Source organism: Syngnathus acus, chromosome 23, assembly GCF_901709675.1.
Source record: "Syngnathus acus chromosome 23, fSynAcu1.2, whole genome shotgun sequence".
In the NCBI taxonomy this organism is placed as follows: domain Eukaryota; kingdom Metazoa; phylum Chordata; class Actinopteri; order Syngnathiformes; family Syngnathidae; genus Syngnathus; species Syngnathus acus.
In genome coordinates this window covers 4,815,959-4,832,702 of record NC_051107.1, presented here as the reverse complement: position 1 = coordinate 4,832,702, position 16,744 = coordinate 4,815,959, and the positions used below count along the sequence as shown (strand labels likewise).

At 45.5% G+C, this 16,744-nt stretch overlaps 1 long non-coding RNA gene across 1 annotated transcript; it reads right to left on the bottom strand.

Annotated features, from left to right (window-relative positions):
- Nucleotides 1-8,053: 8,053 nt before the first annotated feature.
- Nucleotides 8,054-16,744, bottom strand: LOC119117324. Its single transcript, XR_005096490.1, has 3 exons — nucleotides 16,627-16,744; nucleotides 13,953-14,023; nucleotides 8,054-8,133 (listed from the first exon to the last, which is right to left on the bottom strand). It is a non-coding gene; the product is annotated as an uncharacterized LOC119117324 (long non-coding RNA).

Sequence of the window (16,744 nt, the reverse complement as noted above, 5' to 3'; positions counted from 1 at the left end):
TGACTATTGTTTTACATATTCGAGATGCGAGTGTTATGATTATCGTTGGCTGAAAAATAAGAACTGTCTATATTCCATGACTAGAATTAATTATTTTTATTCGATTTGTCCAGTAATATGCTGCTATGTGGTTTAATTTGAGAACGGAGAGAAGTGCTTGATTTTCCATCATTCTGAAGTCTCATTTTCTACAATTGTCAATTTTTTATTCTAGCGACCGAGAAATTAGTCCAATTATTCTCACTTTACGGGATTTTTCAGGTAATTTTCACCTCAATGCTATTTTTATTCCGCCGCACCTCTTTTTGTGCGGCGCACCTGCTGTGTTTGCCAATTGCCGCGTAAATGCTGCATTTAAAAATAGCGCACGCGTCGTGCCTCTTGTGAAATTGGAAGTCGGACGCGCGACTTTTGACAGCTGCAGAAGAATCCCGGGGATGATGCGGTTGAGTTCAATCAGCTGCATGGCTGTCACGGCAAACAGCCCGAGCTTTACCAGCTTGTCACCTCTGAGGGGACACCCATGATATCAAATCTGGAGGTTTGCAGCTCTTCAGGAAAAAAGAAAAAAAAAAAAAAAAACGTCTGCCGCCGCCGCGCCACCGCCGCTTGGATGGGAGTGAGTCGATTTGAAATGCACACACTATCATCCCGGGCTGTATCCGAGTTTCTCCGCCGGAAATTGTCTGCCTTCCACCGGCGGAGCGCCATCCTGTCAGTGTCACATTGACCTCCCGTGAGCCCAATATTTTCTTTAAAAATGAATCAATCCTTTGAAAAATGACTTGATTTTTTTTTGGGTTTGTCCCCAGAGGGCACATTGATCCTCCTGAAAAGCGCTCTGAAATGACTCGCTGATGAAGCGGTGAAAGGGCTTCATTTTGAAAACAAATAGCTTTCTAGTTTAGCCGCAGCAGGTTGTTTTGCCTGCAGGTGCACGGCCATATTGAAGGGGGGGGGGGGGCTTTTTTTTTTTTAATGCTCTTTTCAATCAAACGCTAAATTAACAACGACCCTGGTCAATTCAAAAGCACACAAATTAGCGTTACTAGCGGTATTGGATGATTTTGAACAATCCCTCCTGGCAAGTTTGACTTTTCACGCATTCATGGATTGTTTCGTATTGCGATTGAATTTCGGCTGCCTTATCTACGCCTCTCAGAAAAGGTTAGGGATTTTCGGCTTTCGGCTGAAATGAACTTTAAAAGCCTTTATAGGTGAAATTTCAAAAGACTAGTAAAGAACAAATCAAATTCACATTTTCGGTGCGTATCCCAAATTGAAAGCACGGGCATTAGCTTAGCAGCGGCAGAAGCGAAGAGCTCAGTCGGTAGCATAGCATGCGAGCGGCTTAAGGCGGTGGGCCTGAATTAAATGATTGTATTTAAATACAAGACAAACGTCGACATCCAAATTAAGTAAAGGCACGCCATTATCTCATTTTTTTTAATCCCCTGGGCAGTCATTAGAAAAGAGCATCAAAAAGAATTTCCTCTCTTACCATATGTTCCACGTTGCGCTAATCTAATGAGGCTTTCGTAATTACAAAGGCTACCGAGGGAGGGGCGGGGGAAGCTCATCGATTCTCTGGGAAAAGAAATTTCATTACGGGCGCGCTATAACGCCACGGTAGTTTAATTTCAGGGAATTGCGAGATGCAACAATGGGAGTTTTTATTGACGATAGAAGCGACCGTCGAAGGTGAATAATTATTTCGATTTCATTCGGCGACGTGATTTCGGAGTTCCGCGTGCCAAACGTATTTCATTCAAATTGAGACGTACTTCATGTTGCCTCTTTCGACGGTTCAATCTAAAACTGTCATTGCCCTCGAGGACGTTATATTCGGTGGTGGGGGAATTTGATAAGCGAGCGATATCCGAGAGTGCGGAGGAGATACGCGGGATCGAGTCCTTCTCGCTTGATACAAGTGAGACTTTCTCTAATTAGCACCGAGATGGATTATTTGACACTTTCCCCATGAGTTCTGACTGGCAAGCATTCTTTCGGCACGCTGGCTTGAATTACACGCGCATCAGACAAATAGAGGACAAGTTCATACGACTAGGACATATGAGACCGGAGACCCTTAGCATCTTCTTTTAACTAAACATCACAACACTCGGCGGTGCTGCTCAATAAATCAAGGCTTGTGATTACAGGATAACGTTAGCGGCAGACATTGCAGATCCAAAAATGCCATCCAATTAAATAGGGGAGAGGCAATAAAGATCCGGCTAACGGTACCCCTGTGGCGGGTTACTGTAAACAATCGCGCTACCGCCGAGTGCTCAATTCATTGGTGGTCATGTCTTTGCCGGGGTTTACGGTCGAAGGGTAAATAACGCCGACTGTGGCCGTTTCTGATTCGGCGTCTTGCTCAAGGGCGTGCTCGGGCACCTTTACAACAACCTGTTCCAATTTCCATATTTTAAGTCCGCCGTCTGGTCCCCGAGCGAAATCTCTACAGACTGACTTATTGCTGCCTGTGACTTTATGGTTACAAAAAAAAAGAAAAATGACAGGGTTGCATATCACATCAAAAAATGTGCACATGGACAATAATAATAAAGGTCAAACTGAATATAAAAAAAAATGTTGCCTGCTGCTGTGGGTGCCATCAAAATTTTAGTGGTGAGCTTAAATGTTGCACCAGAGGCGCTCTTCTCTAGTGTTAGCTTGATGTTTTTAGGGATTGAACAACAGGGCATCGCCTGTTTTGCGTGTTTAGCAAAACACGTCAAATATATTCCGCACTCGGCAGGAGCCTGGCAGGAAAAAAACCCTCAAATAGTTGTAATTGCTATCTAGTGGAGGATGATTCCAATATTTGGCACAATGACATTCTGATAACCGATTAATCGGACGATTATTAAAAAAAGATATACGATTCATAAAAAAAAGACAGATTTTTTTGCAGGGAAGTCATGTTGTAAATTCTGAATGAGTTTTCAAAAAAAGGCAAAAAATACACGTCACATTTTGCGCCAGTACTTGGGGGTCCTGCCTTTGCAAGCTTGGCGAGCGTGCGATTCTCCCTTGCCACGTCGTGTCTATCTGACAATGCGAAAAGCAGACTGGGAGAGTAAAAAGAACAATTCATCCCACGTTAATACTTCTCAAATCTTTGCCTTCAGTCAAAGCGAGCAGCTTTTTGCATTATGTTCGTCGAGGTTTAGCGACCCGCGGGCCGAGCGTCGCCAGCACAATGAACGCACGGGCATCTGGTACCCGCATTGTGTCGGCAGAAATCATTTCACCCCTCAAAGCCGTCTCCGTCATTGTCCGCCCCGCCGACACACATTTCTCATCCTATTGTGATGTAAAAAGTTGAGCGGGAGCGGCTAAAAGCGAGAGCAAATTAGATGCCGCAGAGCATTACATCTAGCGTGACAAAGAGCCATCGGCGGCGTCCAAAACTACCTGGGAGACGCATAGAAGAGCTGCCAGACGCCAGATTAAGCACAGGCTGTGTCATTTGCTTTGCTATTGTGCCGAGCTGGCTACATTTTTATTATCAGGCCAACCTGGGATGGATCTAGCCAGATAAAAGAAACCCTCTCACAATAAGCAAATAAGGGGAGACAGGAAACAGGCTTTTGTATGAAAGCAAGCCATTTTAATAACTGGCGCATTTGTGAAGGCGCATCACAAATGAACAAATGTGGCTTTTATCGCTATAGTCAGCCTTTTTTGTTTCCTGACAGCGTCTTTTATCGGACCGATCCAAACGCGGCGCTAAATTGTTCCTAGCGAACAATCATGGAAATGAACGTTGTCGTGTAATTGCAAAAAGGAACACAAGAGGGAAAAATATTGCTGGTGAAGCAAAAGATGGCTCCGTGATAATAATAAATGTAATTTTTGTAATTATTTTATTTACTTATTATTATTATTATTATTTTATTGAGTTATTTTTACTCTGACTCTTTTTGCAACCTAGAGTTCCCCACTTTCAATTAGCCAGCGACGGGTGACGGTGCTTCTGCGCCACGCACAAAGAGGAACCCGCCTTTAAACGGTATACGAAGAAGAAAAGCTAGCCCCGGTGCGACCCCGAGTTTGCCGCAACAGACCCCGTTTCATCTACGGCGCGCTTTTAACAAGATAAACCCTCTACTGACAGTGACCTGAGATGAAAGTAGGAGACACAAAGCCGGGGAGAGTTCAGGGAAAGTTCTTCGGTGCCCCACCTACCCGCCCACTCAAACCCCCTCGCAAACCGGCAGTGGAAAAGTTCTCCAGCCTCGATTAGAACTTTGCGGTTGATCCCGCGCGGAGGCCTCACATGTGTGCCGAAAGATGCCGGGGAAGGCGGCTCTAATCTCGCGGATTCGCTTAAGCTCGCGCCGACTTGGACTCTTCTTTTGTTCCTAAGGCCGCGCAATCTTCTACATCTCTATTCGGACGACGCCCGGCTGCTTTTGGGAGTGAGCGCGTGTCGAGTTCAGGTTGAGCGGATGGCGACAAGTCGGAGGAAACAAAGAAATGAAGGTGTCATGATGTCAGAGCGAATGGCAAGTCGGAGGGAACAAAGAAATGAAGGTGTCATTTTATCAGAGCGAATTGTTGGTATTTTATTCTTCGAGCTGGGCAATTAATCGAAATTTACACCTTGTATTTAACAAGAAGACAGACACCGATGCTAATGCTAGCAGTCAATCCCAATGACATGATGATACAAATTTAGCATTGTGTCCTAAGAAAGATATTCCATCCAATAATGAATATTCTCACGCAAACACTATGGAAACTCAATAATATAAAAAAAGTTACATTCATAAAGCTTAATCGCAACTACCTTCTTCTACTGTCATTTAATGCAAGCACCACACTGCCCCTAAAAGGCCAAAGAGCACACAGCAGGATCACCTGGTATCTATTCATTGCTCGTTTTTTAACTACTGTATTTTTAATATATTATTATTTTAGTTTGTTACAAATTATTTCCCAGGCCTGACTGACAGAAACGAACACGCTCACTTCCAGTCTGAGCTTGGTAAACACGGCAATATTCCGAGGACGGATTGCCATGACTTGCAAAGTCAGTCGGATCTGTGGACCGGAAGAGTCGGTGCGGGAGTGCTTTGTGTGATCCGCACGGGGGCAACGGGAAGGCAACGGGAAGATTCCGAGCCTCTCACAGATGGTGTTCCGAGCCGCTGGCGCTCTGGAGTCACTGAGGATCTCTCAGGTCCAACACCGTCTTTATTTTGAGCGAAGGCAGACGAAGTCATCGCCGCAGGGGAGAGAGCATGTGGGGTGTTTTTTTTTCTTATTCAAGTCGCAGCAACCGGCTTGGATTCTGGTTGAGATCGGTGCATGCTGGTGCTCAAGCAAAATGATTCCATAATATGGCATTAAGTAAAATACAGCAAGTACAATATTTCCTTGTCTCTTTATCATCCGTGCTGCCGCTGAACGGGACAGGGAGTCAAGAGGGTTCAATAAGTACGCTGGCACCTCACAGAAAGCAATTATTCCCAAGCTCCCGAGCCTTCATTTCTATGCGGCGGCTTTGAACGGTTTTGATATTCCATGATGAATTACCATGACCAAAATGAGAGCGGAAGAAAGGAGGGGGGGGGGGGGGGGGGGAGGTGTCGCAATAAAGCAAGAGAGCAAGAGACTAAAAGAGAAAATTCCAGGAGGAATTCTTTGCCTCAACTCCCTCGGGGTGATCCGTGTGTTGGTGGAGCACTGTACATTTCTCTGGCGAACGTATCGCCTTCTCTTCTTCCGCCCACGCGAGGCTCCCGAAACGAATGAAGTCCCCGCGGAGGAGTTCCTTAATTCAGCCGGAGCGGGCGTTCGTGCTTGTGTGTTGCTCACCTCGTCTTAATTAAACAGTGGCAGCCAGTGAAAACATTGTTTGACAGAGGCTGAGGAAATTAGCTTTGTCTTTGCAGAAACGAGGAGGGTGGGGGGGTTGGGGGGTATGTAAATCTTACGGGGGCTGACGATCGGTAAGCAACAAAGACTTGCTTATTGTCAAGATCAGTCGGTTGGTTCAATTGCACGCGACGTGATATACAGTAGTTCATATATGTCATATTTTACAAACAGTTCCAAAAGACCAAGCCATGTTGGCGTAAAAAAAAAAACAAATGTCAGGGGAAAGCCAACTAGCACTTTATTTGGGGAGATTTTAACAACCCGGCGTATGCGCTTGGCGAGGCCACGGAGCGTGCTGCCGAAGATTGCTGTCGGTTTTTAGCGAGACTGCCTCAACTCTCAACAAAAGTTGTCTCAAGGCCGAAACCCAAAATGTTCACAAACACTTTTTACAACGCTAAATTGAAGTAAATAAATAAATAAATAAGCAGGAGGCAGCTGTGTAGAAGACACGTTGAAAGCTAACAAAGGGCGCCACCATTTTGTTCGTGCTTCTTATTTTTCCTGCTCCTTAACGATGACGACAACTTTGTAACACGCACACACGACACCGGCCGATTGCTCGTTTTAGCCAATTGCCTTCAATTCTAAGCCGGACCAATTAGAGTCCAGGCTCAGTGCTGCACTTGGGAGTGGGTGCAGCAAAAGCTTTGACAAACTAAGAAGGCTAAAAATTGCGTGGCATACTGTCCAATTAGTGGGCCTGAAACTGTTGCTCGCGACACACACACAAAGTAGCGCTATGCTAATGAACACATGAACCTCATTTGCGGACGGCTGCAGGAACTCCGAAAAGTAAGTGCGACCGAGGCTCTCTGAGCGAGCTCCAGACAACGGCCCCCGGTGGCTAGGTTATCACGGCTATTGTTATTCCCCCTAATTACGTCTTGTATTTGTATTTTTAGGACATAAAAGAACATGGCACTTCTCTTCACCCCGCTAACCTTTTACGGCGGATTGTTAGCGCCATTGTTGCAAAGGTGATTCGTGCGGCCGATGCAAGTCGGAAGCCGCAAACGGCAGGTTGCTGTAACGTATCAATCCGCAAGCGTCACGGGCGCAGTGTGAAAAAGCAAGTAAAGAAATGCCTGCAAGGGAACACCACTAATAATGGAGCTCCAATGTAATAATGAACCTCGGGGAAAAAGGGCCGCTAATTGCAATGATATTCTCAATGTCACGCGTAGCTGGGTGGGGGGGGGTTGTTCATTTCCAAATGATTTCGCAATACAAGAAGGCAAAAGAGTGCAAAAATAAGGCACAAACAGCTCATGTAAATATTTCACGATGGTCCGCTACGATATCGGCAAATATCCCGGCTCGGAAATCAATGGAGATTTTCAACTGGCGAGACGTTTCACTTTATGTGCGCCGCGCATCGACGCCAACTTTCAAATCTGTTTACCTTCGGAGAGGCCCCGATAACATAAATCTGAATCCATTGAATCGATCGCAGCCTTCATGCTAACTTCCACAGAGGACTGGCCGCCAAAGCTGAAAAAGTATCATGACCTCATAGCCACTCAATTACGCAGCGGCCTAATTGATTCGCAGAAGTAATCACGGCAGAAGTTGATGTTTTAAGAAATGGTCTGGCGGGACGCATTGATTTGGACCTCGGTTCTAGCACATGTAGGGGGAAAGTAAAAGGACTCGTCAAAATATTGGTCGTACTTAACAAAATGATATCAAATGTAGCCTGACAACAAATTTGAAAGCACAGTTGGGACAAGACAACATTGGTTATAGCATCACGGAATCAAGTCGGGCTGACCTAATCATATAGGCCCACAGCCCAAATCTAATTTCAAAACTTGAATCAATGTGATTATTTTGGTTCCGCTTTTACTTTGCCCTATCGTGAAATGAAATCTCAAAGTAATCATAATAAGAGGCATGTGGGATGAAGCAATTCTGTTTTCTGACATTAACTTTCATTCTGGTGTGATACTAAAACAGAGGTCGTGGACTCAAATCTAAAATATGACTCACCGGGATGATCAAACTTGCATCTTAGGTCAAATGAAGACAGGCCTGAAAACAAACAAAAACGAAAAATGGCGAGAAAGCAAACGAGAGCCGACCGACGGTAAAATGGAATTTGGACGGTGAAAATGACGTCGGGCGTCTCGGGAGCCGCCGTGTCCCCTCACCTGATTTCTCTTTCTCCTTGTTTACGGCTCGGCCCGCGTGGACCTGTCTCATTACGTCCATCTCAACGAGTCGCTCAGCCGAGATCTGGAAGGAGGAGGGAGAGGGGGCAGTGGGTTATCCAAGGACAGGTAAGGAAAGACGATTAGAAAGAAATGGCCATAGTGTAAATCCATCCCGACGAGAGACAAGACATTGTGCGGAAATCACCGGCGGCATGTAAATTGGTCTGAAGCGGGAAACGTGTCGGGCGAGGGGAAGGGCAGGGTGAACTTCGGCTTTAAATCAACACTGTTGTTACAGCGCGCTGCCATAAGTCGACGCCGCTTTGAACTTCATTTGTTCGGCCCGGCTCCGGTTGAGTTCAAAGAGCCCGGCCGGCGTAGGCAGGCAGTCGGAGATGTGCCTGCATAAAGGTTCAAAACGGAGGAGCCCGTGCCCTTCGTAGCGGTGGCCCCCTGAGGGGAACTACGCGGCGTGTCTTGCAGACTCTTGCAAAATGCACAACTAATCCAGTCAACGGGAAAAAGCACAACAGAACCCCCTAGAGCTTGACCGCCGCGCTGGACAAGAGAAAGTCGTTCTCCCTCGAGGCTGCCCTGGAAAAAAAAACCGTCAGTTTGACTTCTGTTAGGGAATCAGCCGAAAGAGCTGACTTTAAATGGATTCGACTTCTTACTCCGGGGTCAAGTTGTGGTATTCATCTGAACTTTATAGCCAAGGCTAAGATTAGGGTATATTCAAGCAAATGGACATTGCTAGCTAGCTAGCGGAGTTTTGGTAGCAGCCTTGCGATGCAAACACATGGGTTTCCTCGCGGAACACCTTCGGGCGCACCCAATTCTCTTTTACACATTCGGAGTGTCGATTTGACCTTTATCAACGAGCGAGTGTTTATCAACACGCAACACGCGGACGACGTCAAACAACCCGCCGAGACAAGGCGGGTTATCTCCGACCGCGGCTTGATCGTGTCATTAGACGCCACTCGATTCGTCCCGGGCGCCGCGTGACTCCATGCGTCATGTTGGCATTGTTTTTCGACGGCGCCGCGCATCACCTGCCGTCCGCGGGCCCACGGATCATCGATCTGTCTTCCGGGCTCCTCGGAGGACTTCGCTCAGCGCCGACACGCCGCCGATTAGCTCGTCACTCTCCGCGTTTCTGGAGCAGAACTAATCGGAGACTCGCCCGACTGCTATCCGTGCGTGGCTCGTCTTATCAATGTATGCAGGAGTCCAAAATTTTCAGACTATCCATCATGAATTTCACGTGACACCTTTGGAGATCAGGTTTGTAATTGATCGTGGAAATTGAGTCATTAAATAGTCTTTAGATTTTTTCAGTTCAAACGTAAAATCGAAGCAAATCGGCCAGCCAGTATAATCGGACGAATAATTAAATTTTGATAAGGATATTCAAACATCTTCTTCCAATTTTTTGCATTTGTAAAATGTTGAGAAGAATGGCAAACCTCGAATGATGTTTTGTGTATCTTATGCAATATTGGCAAGCTACTTCATCATCCTCACCCAATGGACACATAGAAGGGCCACAAGACTTACAGAGCGTGGAAACCGAAGAGCATATGGAGAAAATGTGCAGCAACAACACAGCCCTTTGCCTCGTGGAAACGCTTATGTTATTTTTATTGTAGTGGCTGCCCTTTATGAGTCACACTGACACGGAGGCAACCTGGGATGCAAAAAGCCTCTGCACAGACAAATTAAAAATGCAACTCCTCGCCAGACTGGCTACTAACGCACTTTATTCCATGAAAATATTTCCCGTTAGAATTAATTCATATACGGCTGTATAAAATATTAACTTAATTTAAATATTTTACGACAAATAATGAGTGCTCTTGACCTCTGTATTTAAATTTAATCAGCACATGCAGAATTGATTAGCTGTATTGTTCCCTTGTCTGTCTTGGTGAGTCTAGTGGTCATTTTAATTGGAGAGTGATGAAGACTGGATGGACATAATTGAGGTGAGTGGTCTTAAAAGTCCACAGGGGCTGAATCTATGGTGTTCAAAGTGAGGCCTGGGGGCCATTTGTGGCACATAATACATCAAGAAAAAAAATGAAATGTTGTATCTTTATCTATATTATATCTTGTTGAAGTTTAGAGAACAGATATTGTCTATTTTTTTGTCAACTACTTCATTGGTTTGGTTTTGGCATTTTCTTGCACGTCGGCCATTTCACGATGCGTTTCATCATATTTGGATTGTTGCGAAACAAACGGTACCTTTGTGATGAGGTAAATAAGGCCGAGCGTGAAGCGTCTGACAGCCCCATCACGCAGTGAGGCATTAGCGTGCGCGCTTGAAGGTCGACCGCATCGCCGAGCGCCGTCTCCGCCGTCCTATTTGTCGACATTATTTGTCTCGGCTCAGAAATGGGCTGCAGGTAAAAAAGTCATTTGGCTGCTTGTCATCCTCAGTCACCTTCCTCCCAGCTGATATGGAGGCGGGCTTGTGACACGCGGCCACAGGTGAAGCGAGCGCTTATCATCACCGGCAACCCACACGCTTCATGCCGCGGCCGTGCGATAGAAAACGGCCAATATAAAGCGAGCTAATACGACTGTCGGCAAAAAAAAAAAATGCTGATTTTCCTTCCGCCCTCATTGTGACAGGTGCATCCTAACGTAGACAAAGCAGCGGGTAATTCTCGATCCCGCCGCCAAACCCACAATACCGAGAAGCAACGAGGAATGACAAAGAGGTGACTAATGAAAAAGACACAAATCAGGTCAAATACCCAAGTGAGCATAAAAAAAATGAAGTCCCGTGAAGAAGGTGACCAAAAGGCTCATGTTTGCCGTTCAGATGAGAAGCCAAAGCAAATATATGCTATGCTAATTCTTCACCATGCTCTTTGGTGCAAGTTGTCTTGCAGTGAGATGATTAATGCGACATCTCCAACTTGGCCGTCTTGAGTCTAAATAAGCTGCATTAGGCAAACAAAGCCCAAGTCAGCACTATACGCAACTTTTGGAAGAAAAAAACATCTTGCACAAAATGAGGTAATCCATCACAATAAAAAATAAAAAAATAAAAAAATTGTTTGGATTCCTCATCCATGGTGGGAATGTTGGTTTGAAGTAATGAAAGTGTGGTGTTTGTCACAAAGTTATTTGGAAATATACATAATACTTTCTGCAAACTGCTCGGAATAAATGTAAACGAGACAAAGGGAAGTCATTTCTGTTCCGATCAATTTGATTCGACTGTTCCCGTGTTTGGTGAGGAAGCTGCGATTAAAGGGTTTCATTACAGATGGTTTAGAACATTAAAAAAAAAAATGTCTGCCCTTATAAAATGCAACTTACTGTTTGATGCTTCTGAGAACTAATAAGACGAGGGGGCGGAAAAAAAAATAAGCACAGCAATTTAAGCATCTCCGTGAACATTGTTAGAGCAATTTTCGCGCGATGAGAAAGAATAGCAAAGGAGTGCAAAACAACTCAGTTTGGATCAATAATGAGACCTAATCAAAGTTTGAATGTCAAATTTGTAATTACTGTATTATGTTTGCCACAATCCCTTCTTGGAAAGAAATAATAACGCTAGTGGTGCCCTATTAAATCCAATATTTGACTTGGCGCTGGCACAACGAACGAGGAGAACAACAAATTAGAAAAAGGCCAAATATGATGGTGAATATTCAACTGTGAAAGAAAATTCCATCAATATTGCGATTGTGATTTAAAATACGATTCATCGGGATTATAAGAATCCGATTTGAATAATTGGAATTGGATGGCATTGCTCGCCTTTGGAAAATCCCTCTGCCTGATGACATTTGTAGTCATTCGCTTCTTCCTCGGCTCCTTGGGGTGTCTTTAGGTATAGCCGATAGATTTTACCGAGAAATATTGACAAGTGACCAAGAGGTTATTGATCCCTGCTCATTCTTCCCCTTGCAATCTGTTCAAGCTACATTTTGCCTAATCACTTTTTTTTTTTTTGCTTAAATGGTTTCCAGACAAGGCCCGGTGCGGATAAAATGCTATTTTTCGCCGACACGGCGGTCAGCCATGCGAGGGGAAGAGAAAGCACAGGGGGGAGATTATGTAACTGACTGATGACGCTGGGCAGGGAGGGAGGGGGGGCGACATTTATAAAGCACAAGTGTGAATATCATCTTAATAACAAATCTCCACGAGTTCAGGCCGACACCGTTCCGCCTGTCCCAAACTCATTTCCATCTCAATCGGCGTGACCTCGGGCCTCGGGATTTCTAATCCGTGGCTTCGGAATGCAAAAATAGACGTGTGGGGAGGGACTACGAGTTTGTTTGGTCTTAAAGGGAGAAGGTCCAGACTTGGACGCAAGCGGCTTTTTGAAAGACAATTTTAGAAGCCTCTCGGTGCAGGTGAGGCGTGACGCGCCGTACGCTACACTTCCGCGCTGCTCACGTGACAACCTCCGACCTCAAGAGGTCAGCCATGCGGGAATCCCGGCCTGTCAGATCGGGCAACCGCTCAGGCGTGGTGCACAAAGCAGCAGGGAGGAAAAGAGCAGCACGCGTTCAAACTCAAAAAGCTCCCGAAAGCATCTCCGTTATTTCCAATCCTGCTGTTTGGGCCGATGCCAAGGCTTCTCCGTCTCCTGGCAGCTGTTTCGGGATTTTACTGGGGTTAAAGCGATACTCTCCGCGGCTGGCTTGGCGAGGCGAGGGGGCCCCAACTGGCGGGAAGCAGCCAGAGTTTCAGGGGATGCAATTAATCTTGCTCAAAAAAAAAAAAAAAGCCTTTTAGGTGTGATTAGAAACGAGACGTTCCCCCGGGAGGCGGAGGAGGGCGGATCATTTGTCTCACGAATAGTGATGCCATATTGATCAGGATGCAGATCATATAGCACAGATGAAATATTTTTCTGGGTTGAATAATAATTAGGAACGATAGACGTAACTGATTAATCTGCTAATTACATGGAAAAAAAATCAACACTAACTTGTTTTGGGGTCCTTTAACTCTATTTTTGCGTTGTTTTTATGACTTGGTGTCTATATTATATTTTTGACGCTGATATTTTTTGTGTTCCTCGTACATCGGGGTTTTCGAGACATTTTAAATGACTGGAAGTTTGACCGACAAAGCCTTGAACCAAAGTATTCCTTTGTGAACATGACTAAATATGTTACTAATTTGATCCAATATTATTATGGAACCTTCATGTGCCGGAGGAAAAAAAATACAGATGCATTTACCCAAGCGGTGCGCTAATTTCCGCCTCGCGCCGCGCTAATATCATGTTCTTCTTTCGCCAAATAGCATCGCTGTTGCTTGAGCAGCAGCCCGATGCCCCTACAGGGATCGATACACTTTTATAGCATCTGATGTTGTGTTTGGATAATTGATTCAACAGCGAACGCGCGGCAGAACTGGCGGGCGGAAGGAGGCTCGGGTTGCGCTCGGCTTTATCTCTCGCAATCCGGCGGCTTCCTCCCGCGATAAAAAAAAAAAAAGAGCTTGATCCTCGCCGAGCCGAAGCCCGCGTGTCGACTCGCATGAAGCCGTGCCATCAGCCTTCGGCTTTTAGCGCCGTGGCGAGCGACGTCTCTATGACTTGCAAATGAAGATATAGACGCGAGAGAAACGAGCGAGCGAGCGGGGGATCTGAAGATGGCCGTCTCAGCCATGAAAAGGACATTTTGTATCATTAGCTCTGCTGAGCGTTCAGAACGCCTTTGAGATGGACCAAAGAAGCGATTTGCATGCGAAAGCACTCGAGAGCCCCTCACCCTTTCACAGGAAGCTAAAGATTCATCATTTAACTGTCAATCTCCCTGCTTACTATATTTACATGACATGTCAGGCTTCCCGGTGACTTGATGAGATTTCTTGTTTACATTTTATTTTTAACAACAACAAGCGACGTGAGGCAAATACCTTTGCTCAGTCAAACATCGGGTAGGCATTTAGCAATTCCATCCGGTCCAATCCGACTCCACGGGGGGAATCTAGAGAGGGAAAGAAAATCTTGCTTGAGTTTAAAATCAGACTTTAATACATGTGTGTGCTTGCAAATGTAGCTTAAATGTTCCAACACACCCACACACATGCAGGTCCACGTTGAAAAGCCGAAGTAATCAAGGGCCAGATTAGTTTGCGTTATTTTTGCAATCTGATTTAGGAATTACCGACGTATATTTAACCGTCCTACATATGAACGTGTCGAATTAATGACAACATATATGGTTTGAAGGGACACAAACAATTCGCCGCGCGAGCTGGAATACGGCCGCAATCGATCCGTCACCATCCAAGGCGAGAATGCGGGCGTAAACAGCGCGTACGCATCATGAGACGGCGTCTTCCAAACAGCAGAAGCTGCAAGACGTGCGGCTGAAGCCGGATTCCTAATTATTCCCTCCCAAGAAAGCACTCTGTCAACACGCCGCGCTCACAGCCGGGAAGCGCGAGCAAACATTTCACCGAGCGATGGAGGGGAAGACTCGCGCCCGCTTAATGGCGGCGAGGGGAGGAGAGCGAGACCTGCTGTGAAAAGAAAAAAAAAAAAAGTTGAGAAGGTAGCTTGAAGAGCGTTTGGAGCGAACGTCGAAAAATGTACTAACACTAATTAGCACAGAAATTCGATTACTTGCCGATTTAATCGATTCATTTTCACATCTCTAAATATTATTTTTAACCTGAGCCTACTTTTTCTCCAGCCCTTTAAAATATCCGATCTGTACGCGGGGAGCAGCCAGGTGCATCACTTTCCACTCCACGCGATCCGGAGATCAATGGGGCCGGGCCAGACGAGGCAAACGGCGGCCGAGCCCAGCCGGAGTGGCCCGCCGTTGAAAGGAGACCCGATCCCGATAAACGTATTCCTGTCAACATCGCGCCGATGCCTTTTAAATTCAGGCCCGAGAGGATACGTGGCGAGAAGTCAAACTCCATTCGTCTGCGCTGGGAAGGAGACGTGACAGAGGCCTAATGCGGGTCAGGGACAGTTCTGCTCTGTCTGGCGGCGACCAATCACGAAGGACGCAGACAAGCTGTGAGATGGCTTTTTCCCTTCCCAATTTTGTTTTAATTCCCGCATGGGTGATTAAACCCCAAATAGCCTCTGAAGCTCAATTACTTCCACACACAGGTCACGACATCAACAATTTGATGAAACAGAATTTGCGGTTAGTTTATTTTGCTACAAATGTAAAAAACCGACGCAAACTACACGCGCTATACTCAACTGAATTGTTTCTCTAACAGCTTCCGCAGATTTATTTGCTTCGTTTCCAAACCCACATGTGACTCCGGACCATAAAAAAAAAGTGCTCGTTTTTTTTTTTTTCCCGACAACACAGCTGTCATGTTATTTTTCAGACTGCTAATTATTCGCCAAGTACAATCGCCATCTCCTGAGGCGCTCTGTTTTGCAAAGTTGGAATGACGGAGTCCCAAATTGCCTAATTAGTTCAAAATAGGAGCCGGTAACTCAGGCAACTAAAAGTTTCAAGATCCAGTTTTAAAAAAGAAAAAAAGAAATATCTTCCTTGTACAGAATCCCACTCACACAAAAAAATCCAGGTTAGAGGAATGAAAGTTAATATATCGTGTCTATTTTTTGACAATTATTTTACAATCCATTTTTCGTTATGTACTATTCAAATGCATAGAGTATCTATTACTGCGACTAAAGTGTGGGCTGTGTAGTCACGTCAAACAAATGGGATCAAAACGCACGGCCCACACACTTGCGATCCGAGCGCGCTCGCTTCAGCTCGACCCGAGTCGACTCCTCACGAGGATCAAATTGGCGACGTGAACGTTATTTCAGATCTAAGAAGACTGTATTGAAATCAACAATGACAACAAGCTGGGTTTTGGCGATATCCTGTCTGACTGCTGACTCATCAATAAAGTCTCCAGCCGCATCATTCTTTTGTTTCACTTTTGCACTGAACCCTTCCATGGGACCTTCACATGGCCAGCAAAGGCAATCGTTAAGAGCCTGTTTTTATTTTTTTTCCTCCTCCGCTGGGCTGCCATTAAGGTCTAATATATCAGCGGTGCAGTCAATTGTTCTTGACAGGCAGCTTCTTGAACTTGAACTCGGCCGTCTGGTGACAGATAACGCGGGCCTGTTTGTTCAATTTCCTCCCCCGAAATGGTATCGCTCTAGAGTGAGTTATTATAAATCACTACGGATGCGTTCATCATGTAACTTGTCAGGGCGGCGGCAGTGTGTGTGTGTACGTGTGTGAAACGGACAGTACAGAGGGCGGAAACAAGAGGAGAAACAGGACGGACGATAACTTTAGCAAGAGATTCCCTTTTTCATTGGTTCAATATGGCAGGTGGTGGTTTGTTTACATTGTCCAAGTGACTTTTACAGCATTCCATCACACTCATTAAAAGGTCCATGAGCTTTAACATGGCAGTAATGAAGAGGTAATGTTCTACCTGCCTAGTGGAGAGCGCTCATTTTTAGCAGCACTACAGGGAACGACCACATCCCTTGACTATCATATTATACACGAGGAGAAGATTTTACAAATAAAGTAACTCAACCTAGTTTGGCTGTTAAGTGATCAAGTTGCCGTGTGAGTGCTACCTGTCCATCACCGCAGGTCTGGAGCGAGCGGGATGACGATTCGTCCTGACATCGTAAGTGGCTCGATCCGATTACAGTCATTAAGGGAGAGTTTGTCTGACCACACCAAAGTCTGGCT